General features: G+C 39.0%; 1 protein-coding gene across 2 annotated transcripts in view; it reads left to right on the top strand.

Moving 5' to 3' along the window:
• RD3 (RD3 regulator of GUCY2D) overlaps positions 1 to 12,932 on the top strand; it is a 54,211-nt gene that overhangs the window by 26,821 nt on the left and 14,458 nt on the right. The window contains exon 1 of one of the 2 annotated variants that reach the window (XM_074222608.1): positions 4,484 to 4,853. The exons of the other annotated variant lie outside the window; for it this stretch is intronic. The gene's annotated coding sequence lies outside the window, so the exon portion shown is untranslated. Of the gene's footprint in view, positions 1 to 4,483; positions 4,854 to 12,932 lie in introns of those variants that run through there. 2 annotated transcript variants of the gene reach the window in all.

The following is a 12,932-nucleotide window of genomic DNA, read 5'->3' as shown; positions in this document are numbered from 1 at the left end:
AATCAGTTCCATTTTAGAAATATGGGGGCCAATTGATTCAATCAATCTATCAATACAGGAATTTGTTTCTGTCATTAATAACAATCATAGAGAGTCACACTCTACCTTAGATTTAAAACTTTCTGATAGCTTAAAACACTTTATCAATATCTATAGAGGCAGGGAGGGAAGAGCTACCACTAGGGAGTCACACCGTTGGAAAGGAAGGCACTAAATGGCTCAGTATCTTACAGTACCACAGCTTAGGTCCAGAAGTCTCACCAAAAAGTCCCAAGACCTAACATTAGAAAGGCTAGAATTGGAACCAAATAAAGGTCCAAACTTTGTTAGAATATTCAATTGTTGGGGTTGCTAAATGGTACAGTGGATAGAGCACCAGTCCTGGAGTCAGGAGGAGCTGAGTTCAATTCTGATCTCAGACACATAATTACCTAGCTGTGTGACCTTGGGCAAGTCACTTAACCCCATTGCCTTTCAACACACACACACACACACACACACACACACACACACACACACACACACACACACACGAATATTCGATTGTTTCCCCAGTGTCCCTGGAGCCATAACAGGAGGCCCTCTATAGCATCATCCATATCCCTGACACTACTCTCCCATAAAGGTGTGTGTGTGTGTATTTGTGTGTGTGTGTGTATTTGTGTGTGTGAGTGTGTGTGTGTGTGTGTGTGTGTGTGTGTGTGTGTAGGATTCCTCCTCATCCCCCTCGGGATCCAAAGATAATCTGCAGAGGTCAATTCAGTAACTATTTATAAAGAATCTAGTAAGTGCAAGGATACAAAGCAAGAAGAAAGCACTCTCTGCCCTCAAGGAGATTACTAGGGTATTCAACAGCCACACACAAATTGATTTTTTCCAAAAGGCAAATCTGACCCTATCACTCCTCTGCTCAATACACTGCAGTGGCTGCCTCCCTTTGACCTCCAAAATCAACTATAAACTGTTTGGTAGTTAAAACCTTTCATCACCTAGATCCAACCCATTTTTCCAGTTTTGTTATAGATTACCTCCTTCCAGACACACTTGGTGTACACCCACTCTGACCTTCTTCCTGTTCTTCATATATGACATTCCATTTCTCTCTCCTGTGTCTTTGTACTGGCTCTCTTATAGGGCTGGAATGCATTCTCTCCTCACCTCTGTCTCTCATAATCCCTAGTTTCCACAAAAGCTCAGCAAAAGCATTTACAGGGGACTTTTCCTGAACCTTCCTCTCTAGTTCCTACAGCCTCTTTCTTCAAATTACATTAAACCTAATATATATGGATGTATGTGTAGGTGTTTGTAGATGGATTGATATAGATTTGATATGTACATATATTCATATACTTAGATGAGTGAAAAGAAGCCTGGTGTAGAAATCAAAGATTCAAGTTCAAATTTGCCTTTGGTACATAGTAACTGTGATCCTGCGCAAGTCACTTAAAGTCTCAGAGATCTAGCTTTATTTGCTAAGACTATAATTTGCAGAGAAGATAGTCAATTCTGTACTAATAGAGGGAATTTCCTCATCTAGAAGCATCTATGATCATTGAAATCACAAGTTGTCTTTATCCTTAGCCTTATGTATGTCAAATATATATATATATATAAAGATCCATATATATAATATATATGGATATGTATATATATATATATATGTGTGTGTGTGTGTGTATTCACATTGTTACCCTTAATTAGATTGTAAGCTCCTTAAGGGCAGGGACTATTTTTTACTATTGTGTTTTTTTTCAGGGTTTAGCACTGGTAAACAGTAGGCATTTAATTCATGCTCTATAGCATTGGTTTCCTAGTCCTTGCTATATATATATACTACATCCATTCTAAAGATAATAATGATAAAACAATAAAAATTATATTTATATGTATACGATGCATCAGGAAACAGGGAATTTGGGTTTTCGTACCCACAATTGTTATGTGATTTGGGATAAGTTTTCAAATTCTCTATGTCTCAGACCTTCATTATCAAATGAGGAGAAAATATTTTACCTGTCTGAAAGCAGGAGCCTGGATTGTCTTGTACCTTGAGCCCCATTGCAACTCTAAAAGCTGAAATTCTACAATTACAAAAACATTCTGTGATGAGCAAAAATGATTATTCTAGACAAGGAGCATCTTAGGAATTCAGATAGGAGAGAGATTACCATGGGTAGGAATCCAAAAAAGACTTTAGTAAAGGGGGAAGGGACTTGTGGTTTCTCTGAAGGATGGATTGGACTAAGTGAGTTGGGGGGGGTAAATACTGAGAAGCAATGTATATACAGTCACATAGGTGGAAACACATCATCCAACCACACACCTGTCTCAGGTGTGAGGGAGAAGTATATGTAGCAGAGAGTGCTAGATCTGAGTTCCAATATCTCTTCTTTTAATGATGAATTTTTAAGAATTGATATTTTATTTTATTTTTCCAAGTACATGCTATGGAAGCTTTTCTATATTCATCCTCTTGCATATTTATAAGTTACACATTTTTTACCACCCAGCCTTCACATCTCCCTTCCCTTGGTGGCGAACAGTCTGGTAAAAGTTGTACATGTACATCTGTATTTAACATATTTACATACTAGTCATTTTATGTATAAGAAATTAGGATTAAGGGAAAAGAAAGAAAACCATGAGATAGGATCAGGAGCAATATTAAGAGACACTTTTAAAAAATATATCCTATTGGACATAGAATACATTCATATTCTGTGTGTGTGTGTGTGTAGCGGGGTAGGGGTGGGGGGGCTCTGTCCTCTGGATGGGAATGACATTGTCCCTAACAAGTCTCCCAGGGCTGTCTTAGGTCTCTGAATTGCTGACAGCAGCTGCATCCATCAAGGCTGATCAACTCACAATGCTGTTGTTAATGTGTACCATGTTCTCTTGGTTCTGCTCCCTTTGGTCAGCATCACTTCATGTAATTCTTCTTATGCTTCTCTAAAGTCCAACCGGAACAATAGTCTGAGTTCCAACCACTCACTATCTGTGTGAAGAAGAACCTTCCCCTCCAGGACTCACTTTTCTCACTGATAAGGATGATTTTGGGCTAGATGATCTCTAAAGAATTCTCCAGCTTTGGATTTGTGACCATGTGGTTAGGATAACTTTCATAAAAATCATAAATTCTGGACAGAACCTTAGAGATAATACAACCCCCTCAATTTATAGGTGAAGAAATGAAGGCACAGAAAAGTTGTAGGATCCTAAGTACATCAATCTATAACTGGAAGAAAACTCAAAAAAATTTTAGTCCAATCCCCTCATTTTATAGATGGAGGTGATTTACCCAAAGGTAAATCTTGAAGATGTCAGAGCAAGGATTCAAATCCAGAATTTCTGATTTTACTTGTTCTAGTTAAACTGTTGGTTGGGAACATTTGGATAGTGCTTGTTTATAGATTATTATCTTCTCTCAGAGGGAGCATGTGAAGACATGTGACCTTTGTGCGGCTGTTTCAGGCATCCAAATCTCTATAACCCATTCTGGAGCATTTTTAGCAAAGATACTGGAGTGGTTTGCCATTTCCTTCTCCAGTTCATTTTACAGATGAGGAAATTGAGGCAAACAGGGTTAAGTGACTTTCCCAGGATCACACAGGTAATAAGTGTCTGAGGCTGGATTTTAATTCAGGAAGATGAGTCTTCCTGACTCTAGGTCCAGCACTCCATCCACTGCTACACTTATTTGATCCCTCTTGTCAGCATCAAATAAGGAGAGACATTTAGGACTTGAAAATAATGAATTTGGTTAGGAGCTTAAAGGAAGTATTGTCAGTGAGAACTTTGTTATAGATTGCCCCTCAATGAGTACATCCTCACTGGGTGAGGGAGTTCAGAAAGACTGACTTAGATAGTGATGGAAGCCGGAAGGAACTAAAGAATGCAATCCAGAGACTTAAGATCCGTAAGTGTAGACCAACTCTTTTTAGCTAGCTGGCAGAGTGGATAGAATGCCTGGCCTGGAGTCAGGAAGACTCATGTTTCTGAGTTAAACCTGGCTCAGATATTTATTAGCCAACTCCAGATAAGTCACTTAACCTTGTTTGCCTCAGTTTCCTCATCTGTAAAATGAGCTGGAGAAGAAAATGGCAAACCATTCTAGGACCTTTGCCAAGAAAACCCCAAATGGGGTCACAAAGAGTCAGACATGACTGAAATAATTGAACAACCACTGTCTGAGGGGATAATAGTTATCTCACCATTAGGGTAAGGGTTGCTCTGAGATTTCCCTCCTTCCATTTCCTACTTGTTTTCTGTTCTGTCTTCTCAGTCTCTGCCTCAGTTAGTCTTTTCCTCCTATCTCTCTGGATTATAGTTCTCAAAGCTAAATAGGCTTAGGTGTGTCTCCATGGTAACTGAGCATCACAAGCTGGGATGTGGCCAGCAGTTCATTAGGGAGAAACTGTGAGTCAAATCTCCCAGGACTCTTCTGGAGAACGGGAACCAGACAATCAGACAGACAGACAAAGAAACACAGTCACAGCCCTGCTACTTGGGACTCACTTCTACCCATCCTTTTGTTTCCTTTCAGGAGGAGAGAGAGAGAGAGAGAGAGAGAGAGAGAGAGAGAGAGAGAGAGGAAAAACAGCCAACAGGAGCAGAGAGGGAAGGAAGAAGCTTAGTTAAAAGATTAATTTAGCAAGCCACAATCCCGCCACCTATCCCCACCTCTCCCCACATACACTAATTCATCCTTCCCTACTGTCTTATGGCTTCACAATACCTTCTTGCCTTTTCTTGAAAGAAACCAGACAATACCCTCTTCACAACTGGAAATAGAAAGTGGCACATTCTCTCTGCCCAGAAGGTGCCAGCTATTGCAGCCAACTTCAGAAACTCAGGTAAGAAGTCTGCCCACTTAGACATCTATGCCCAGAAAAACACTTTGGGTAATCAGAGTAGAATAAGTATATGGGGGAAACAAAAGTTAGCATCTCATTTGAAGCAGTTCTGGGGCAGGCTTCAAGTATCAGACACTAATTTTTTTTGTTACCTTCCTTTCTAGGAGGCACTGGTGCCTCCTTAATGGTATGTTTGATGAGAGTTGGGAGAAAGCAATTTAGTTGGGAACTCCTGTCAAAACATCTATAAATACAGGCTATTTGTGGTCCAGGTAAACTTTAGAAAAAATGTTCACTTTGATTAATTTCAGAGATGTGTTGGAACAAGCTTGAATAGATTTTCTAGAGGAGACTGTTAAATTTTCAGTGTATTTATATCTCAAAAATTAGCAAATGTTACAAATCAAGGGTTTGGTTTATTGTTTTGTTGAAAATAATGTAGATTAAACTTAAAGGTGTGTCTGGTAGATTTTGTTTTTTTCCAAAAACCAGTTGTTAAATATTTACCACCACAATGAATTAATTCAAGTACTTGACTGGGAGCCCTGAATCATGTGTCATTAAAATTGTGTTGAGTCAGATTTTTGCCATTTAGGGCCAACAAAGCCAGATTGAAGGTTATTCAATAATCTCAATTGTCCCTTTACTTGGCTTTCACGGAGATGGATTAGACACAGAGAAAAGAAAAGAGGTGACCAAGAGTCATTGTGGATAGAGTTCTGGTTGTGGAAACAGAGAGACCTAAGTTTAAATCTTGTCTCATAAATTTATTAGTTGTGGGACCCTGGGGGATTCACTCTCAGCCTCAGTTTCCTCATTTGTAAACTGAAGGGGTTGGACTTGATGGCCTGCTGAGGTCCCTTCCATCTTTAAATCTATGTCCTATGAAAAAATCCTATGAAAAGAGACACATCAGTTCTTGTGAGCAGCTCAGGGCTGTTTGTCGATAATGGGGGAAGCAAGGCATTATAAATTGAGATTGGATGCTCGTTCTTGTCCAATTCTTGGGACCATAAAGCCACAGTATGGTTACTTTATATTTGCATTGAAGGCAGGGGTGCTTTGAGAGATATTGGAGCCATGGTGGTGCTTTGGCATCACAACGTAGAGTCAAAGTGGTCAGGAAATCTGAGCTACAACTCTGGTTATGGAGGAGCTTCCCCATGTGGCATCCCCTCTAATCCAATCCAGTAAGTATTTTTCAAATGCCTACTATATGCAAAGCACTTTGCTTCCAATTGAGAATACAAAGACAAAATAAGGTCCCCTTCTTCAAGAAACTTATTCTATCCTCTCCAAGATAATATCATTCCAGTTACCTGGCTATACTATTGCTATTTGTAGATGAAGCCTCCCTGCAATCTTCTGGCTTAGTGATCAATCTATTCTTTCTTATATATTATAAGGCGAAAGATATCTGCCTCCCACTCCAAAACCTCTGCCATTAGTGGTCACTTTCCCTTCATTCAAAAGTGTCTATAAGCTTTGGTGAGTTTGAGGAGGCCAGGTAGATCAGATCCTTTTTTAGAAACTATTGGAAAGGTCTCTTCTCAGCCTACTTCCCTACATTAAAAAAAATCAGTAGAAACTCTTTCATGTAGTTAACCAGATCTATGAATCAGTCCCACACTTTGTACTGAATGCAGAACCCTGTCCTGGACAAAAAGGGGTTAATCAGAAATTGAAAGAGACATTGGGAATTCTCTTATGACGTTCCCATCTAATGGAGGAGATAAAAAAGAATAATGGTAATAATTCCTATCTAGATAATCTTTTAAGATCACCAAGAACTTTTTCATGACAACCTTGGAAGGGAGGTAGTCAAGTATTATTATCCTCATTTTACAGAAAAAGAAAACTGAGGCATTGAGAAAAGAAGTAAGTTTCTTATAATCACAAAATTGATGTCAGAGTTGAGATTTGAACCTGAATTTAGATCAGGCTTCTTCTCTGACTTTCAATGTCTCGATGCAGTAGGGATTGAATAAATGTCTGTTGAAGTCTAGCTCTCTTATTTATAAGTCAGTGTTAATAAAGGGGAAGCAGAAAGGATTGATCCTTATGCAATCTAGTCATATTTGCAAAAATAAAAAGTTATTTACTGGCTTGGTCTGTACTTCTGGCCCAGAATACCATTTAATAAAGGTGAGTTCTTGGTCCCAAAGAGGCAGGATCACAGCTATGGATAGCTCCGTATGATTTCTACCCAAGACCAGCTGCACAAGTCAATGGGTGTGCTTTGTTGATAGTGACAGGAGCACCCTTCTTCTTGCACAGAAAATAAAACTTGGCTATTATTGTCATCCCTGTGATTTCCCTTGTTCCCTGCCCTGACTTTTAATAACCCTGTAACCGAAGAGAAATGAAAACACTCAAATTCCATCTTGCCCTTGAGGCAGGTATCTGATTTTTCTTACTTATCTAATGAGCCACAGCTGGTAGCATTGTCTCTTGGGGTTTGTGAAGTGAAGGAACCATCCTTCTCCTCAGAGATATTTAGAAAGAAGTAGAATAGAAGGTTTGGTGTGTGAGGGAGGATACAGGCAATGGAAAATCAAGTATGGAAGGGAGCAGATAGGGAATGGAAAAGGAGACAGAAGGGAGCAGAGAAGAGAAAGGGAGAGGAGAGGAGCAAGGTATAAGACTTTGAGAAAGTACATTCTCTCTGTTTTGTTTTGTCTGTAAAATGGGGAGGTTAGACCTTAGAGGATTCTTTTTTTTTTTTGTGGTACAATGGTAGGACTTGCCAAAGGTCACACAGTATCAGGTGTCTGAGGCTGAAGTTGAACTGAAGTCCTCCTTACTCCAGGGCTGGTGCTCTATCCACTGCCCCCTCAGAGGATTCTTCTAATCCTAAATCCTCGATGGTATGAATGGAACCGAAGGCATGGCCTATGAGAGTGGTTATTCTTTCATAGATAATAGGAAAAAATTATCAGTAGTTTTTCTCCTGACAATTCGCACATAATCTCTCCTTTTGCATGGAAAACCACCAAGGAACTAAATAAAGTTCCACTTCAACCCTGCTAAGGCCTCCTTGACTTGTGAAAGTGGATGAGGAGACCTAGGGAGCATGAGGATCAACAAAGGGCAGATGACAGATTCATTGATCTAGCCGGGAATTACATCTCTCTTTAGGCAGCTAGGCGACACAGTGGATAGGACTATGGACCTGGAGGCAGAAAACTCTGATTTCAAATCCTGCCTCACTCGTGAAACTCTGGATAACCATTTAGCCTCTGTCTGCCTCAGTTCCCTCAATTATAAATTGAAGACAATAATAGCATTTACTTCACGGATTTGTTGTGAGAATCAAATGAGGTTTTATTTGTAAAACTCTTAGCACAAAGTAGGTGCTTAATAAATATTCCCTACCTCACCAACTCCCCTAAAATAGAATTCAAGGGTAGGCAATATAAGACAGATGCAAAAGAGTTGTGTGGGTCACCTTTAGTGCTAATATTTTTCACTTTATAAAGAAAAAATCTTATATTGATATGCTTGTTTGTATTTATACTCCATCTTGGGAACTTCCCCATACCTATTGAAGATGGCACCATCCTAACAGTCACCCAGATTTGCAACCTCAGAATCTTCAGCTTTTAAATTCCCCTCTTCTCACCCCTGAACCCAAACAATTACCAATTCTTTCATTTCTTTCTCCACATTGCCCGCCTTTCTTCCCTTCTCTCCACAAACACAATCACCACCCTAGTTCAAATGATCATCTCTTCTTTCTTGATACAGGGCAATAGCTACCTAATCTGGTGACAATCTTTTCCTCCTCCAATAAACTCGTACACAACTGCTAATGTGTGTTCCTAAATCATGGATCTGATTATGTCATTAAATAAATTTCAGTCACTTCTCATTGCCCCTGGGGTGAATATAAACTCCTCTGATTTAGAATCCTTTATGACCTTTCTCTAACCTACCTTTTATAATATATCACTTTCTTTCACACACCCTAAGGTCCTGACAAGCTGCCTTCATCCTCACACAAGATATTTCATATCCCTTTATACCTTTTGCATGAGACTATCTCTCATCTCTGGAATATCAATCCTCCTTATCCTTCTCTTACAGTGTGCAAATTCAAATAGAAACAGGGAACCCCTTGCACATTGGCTTAGAAAACCAAATATTAAAATTATCTATGTTTTGTTGCATTTTTATTTATTTTCTTCAATATTTTTCAATTACAATTTAATCTGGTTCAGACCACACTCAGAAACGTTGTGGGTCACATTCAGGTCATAGTCCATGTGCTCCACACCTCTGTCTTTTAAAGTCCCCGATTTCATTCAAAATTCAGCTTGGACTTCCTACTTTTACATAAGACCTTCTTGATTCTACTGTGAAATTATAATTATATTTTGACTTTTATTTTTTATCTCCATCTTTTAGAGCAATGTCACACAATAAGAGTTTAATAAATACTTGACTTGATTTTTTTAAATCTATTCCTACATGTACATATATCCTCAGCCCCTACAGAATCTAAGTTTCTTAAAGAACTGTTTTTTGTTTTATGTTATATGCAATTTTTGTTTTATGTTCTTGTGACCTAGCACCTAATAGACTATTGATCTATTCTTAAAAGACATATGAATAAGAAGAGATCAGTGTTATTTTTAAGTGTATAGTGGTTTCATTGTGAATTGATTTACTATGATAGATGAAGCTCCTCTCAGCTGTTCAGAGATGTAGGATAACCCTGGGAGACCTGTTATGGACAATGCCGTCCACATCCAGACTGGAAAAAACAACAGCAACAAAAACCCCACAGAATCTGAATGAATACTATGTTCACTTTTTAAAAAACTTATCTTACATTTTTCCTTCCTATCTCATGGTTTTCTTTCTTTTCCCTTGGTCCTAATTCCTCATACACAAAATGACTGATATGTAGGCATGTTGAGCATGGGAGTACATGTACAACTTTTACCAGACTATTCATCTTTGGTGCGGGTGGAGGGTGGAAAGGGAAGATGATGAAAAATATGTAACTTAAGAATATGCAGGTGAATGAATGTTGAAAGGTTTTCATGATGTGTCGAGAAAATAAAAATAAAATATCCAAAAAAATTATATGGTGATTTCTATACAGTCAAACATTTTGTTCCTGGATCATTTATTTAGCTTTTGTAATTGGCTGTACAAACTGGATAATATGGCACTGTATACAGGGAATGGTAAGCCATTTGGGGGCTTGCATGAACCAGGGAGTTTGGGAAGATGAATCCTAAAATATGGTAAATAGGAGTCAATTGACAGAGGCGACTTAGAAATGTTAGATTGAGAAATTAAGATTCAGTGTTGGGGGAAGGCATCTCCAGGCATCTTGATCCATATCTGGTCACTGGACCCAGTGCACAGCCCTACCTCACTTAAATCCAACTCACTTGTAAGTCATGGCATCAGCCCCTGTTGTCATGGTCCTCTTAGAGAACAAAGGACAAACAACTACAACAAACTATTAGGGTCAATAATCAACAAATGCTGCCAGAAGTGGAATAGGTTGCCTGGGGGTGGGGCTACTCTCCCCCTCTCAGGAGATCTTCCTGCAAAAGCTGGATGATCATTCATTGGAATTTTGGTAAATGGGGACTCTTGATTAGGTACTAGTAAGGCTAGTTGATTGATTGATTGTTCAATTATTTTAATATGTAATTCTCTAATGTTGAGTCACTCAAATGGCCATTGTGGGTTTTTGTGCAAGGGAAAGAAAAGGAGTAATTGTGACTTTAAGGAGGTGATTCTCCCTGCCATATGTAGGAGAACTGGTATTTATTAGGCTATATCTCTCCATCAAGATACCTGTCCTAGGGGTGGCTAGGTGATGCAGTGGATAGAGCACTGGCCTTGGAGTACCTGGGTTCAAATTCAGCCTCAGACACTTAATAATTACCTAGCTGTGTGGCCTTGGGCAAGCCACTTAACCCCATTGCCTTGCAAAAGCTAAAAAAAAAATACCTGTCCCATTCCTTCCCACATTCAACAAAGACAATTACAGAAGGACAGTCTCAGACATAATCATGATACAACTTTACCTACACAGTTCATATACACATATTTTCCTGTTTTTTAAACATAAAACGCTTTGTGATTGTTGTTATTATTTCCATTGTATCTAAGTCTTTGTGCCCCATTTTCGGTTTTCTTGACAAAGATACTAGAGTGGTTTGCCATTTGTTTCACCAGCTCATTTCACAGATAAGGAAACTGAGGCAAACAAAGTTAAGTGAATTGGCCAGGGTTATACAGCTAGCAGGTATCTGTATTTGAATTCACAAAGATCAGTCTTCCTGACTGCAGGACATATCCTCTGATATGCCATTTTTGTTACTGCTTTCAACCCACACTTACTTAAAGGCTTTGGAAAATCCAGCGACTATAATCCTAGGAACTGGAACATTTGTTTGCCAAGGTAAAGTAAACCTCTCACTCTTCTGGAGTCTTCCCTGCCTGCCAGCTGTCTTTCCCACTCCTCACCCCCATCTTCCCTCTCTTCCTCTTAAGAACATAATCAGACCTGCCCTGAGCCTCTCAGGGCAAACAGAGAATTAAAGACAGAAATAGCCCCAACAGGAATCCTACCTCTGTCAAGGTTCTCAGACCCTGGAGGGAAAGGTCTAGAGAGGGGCAGGGATGATTACAAAACATCCCTTAACCCCACCCCAGGTAAAAGTTCAACCTTTCAGGGGGCTAATCACACTGTACCCAGAGAGCAAAGGAGCAATGGTCAAAGGGCTGGATCTGAAAGTTAAAAAAAAAAACATACAGGTTCAAATCCCAGAATTTCCACTTAACACTTCTATGATCTTGGGCAAAATACTTGCCTCTCAGGGCCTGTACCTTCATTTATTCAATGAAAGTGGTTTATATAAATATATCTATATACACAAACACATACATATCCATCTACATACATATATACACATATTTATGTTATGTTTTCTGGTCCCTTCCAACTATTAATTGAGAATGATCTTACAAGTGATTGTAACAAACCATGTTTCTGATCTAATTTTGTCAAGAAAAGCCAGTTCCACCAAGTCATTCAAATTTGATTGAAAAGATGGCTCTCCTAAGTGACCAGGTGTCCATGGGAGATGGGCACCTAGCATCCAGCTTCAGGGACGAGCTCAACTCTGTTAGAGACTAGCCCAGTTCAAGTAGGAACTGTAGAGTTGCTTAGTCTTTGTTATCTCCAACCATCTTTTCTGTAACCTCCCTTTTTGAGTAGCCCACTACCACTCACTAGTAAGAGACTGATAACTTCTAGTTGAAAGGGTTCCTCTTGTTCTGAAGAAAATAACTGCTACACGAATTTACACCCAGGTGTCAATGACTTGATAATTTTCCTTACCCATTTGAGTTTTACCATTTTTGGCAAGGGGATAAAAAAAGGGCAAAGAATGGTTATGGCCTACTTTTTTAAAATTTGGACTTGTAATTACACCTGTGTAAAGGTCTTGTTTTACATTTTTTAAAAAATTTAATCATAGGGGCGGCTAGGTGGCGCAGTGGATAAAGTACTGGCCCTGGAGTACCTGGGTTCAAATCCAGTCTCAGACACTTAATAATTACCTAGTTGTGTGGCCTTGGGCAAGCCACTTAACCCCATTTTCCTTGAAAAAAAACTTTAAAAAATTTAATCATAAACCAGAAAATCACCAGTAAATATTAATTTTTCATAGACAAAAAGGCCACAAAATGAAGATGGCATACAAAATTCTAAATCCCCTGAGACAACTTGTTACTTTTAATATATACATTAAATTTAATTTGTTATCACCAACATTTACTAAGCTTGTCTGTCCCCCTCTAATGTCTTGACTCCTTTGTATTATTTTTAATCTTTCATTGGCAGTATTTTCTTTCTTCTTTCTTTCCCTTCCTTTTTCTTACACTCCCCTCTCTAACCTCCTACTCTTCCCACCATCTCTTCCTACCCTAACTCCTCAAGCCCAAACAAAAGCCCTTTGTTAAGAAAGCATTTTAGTTTTAGATAATTGCCTGGGAATCCTGAAAGAATAAATAGCCTGACTTTGATCACTCAGCTAAGGAGAGTCT

The sequence above is a fragment of the Macrotis lagotis genome, chromosome 2, assembly GCF_037893015.1.
Source record: "Macrotis lagotis isolate mMagLag1 chromosome 2, bilby.v1.9.chrom.fasta, whole genome shotgun sequence".
Lineage (NCBI taxonomy): Eukaryota > Metazoa > Chordata > Mammalia > Peramelemorphia > Peramelidae > Macrotis > Macrotis lagotis.
Note: the sequence above shows the minus strand (reverse complement) of the source record. Positions and strands in the feature narration are given on the sequence as shown.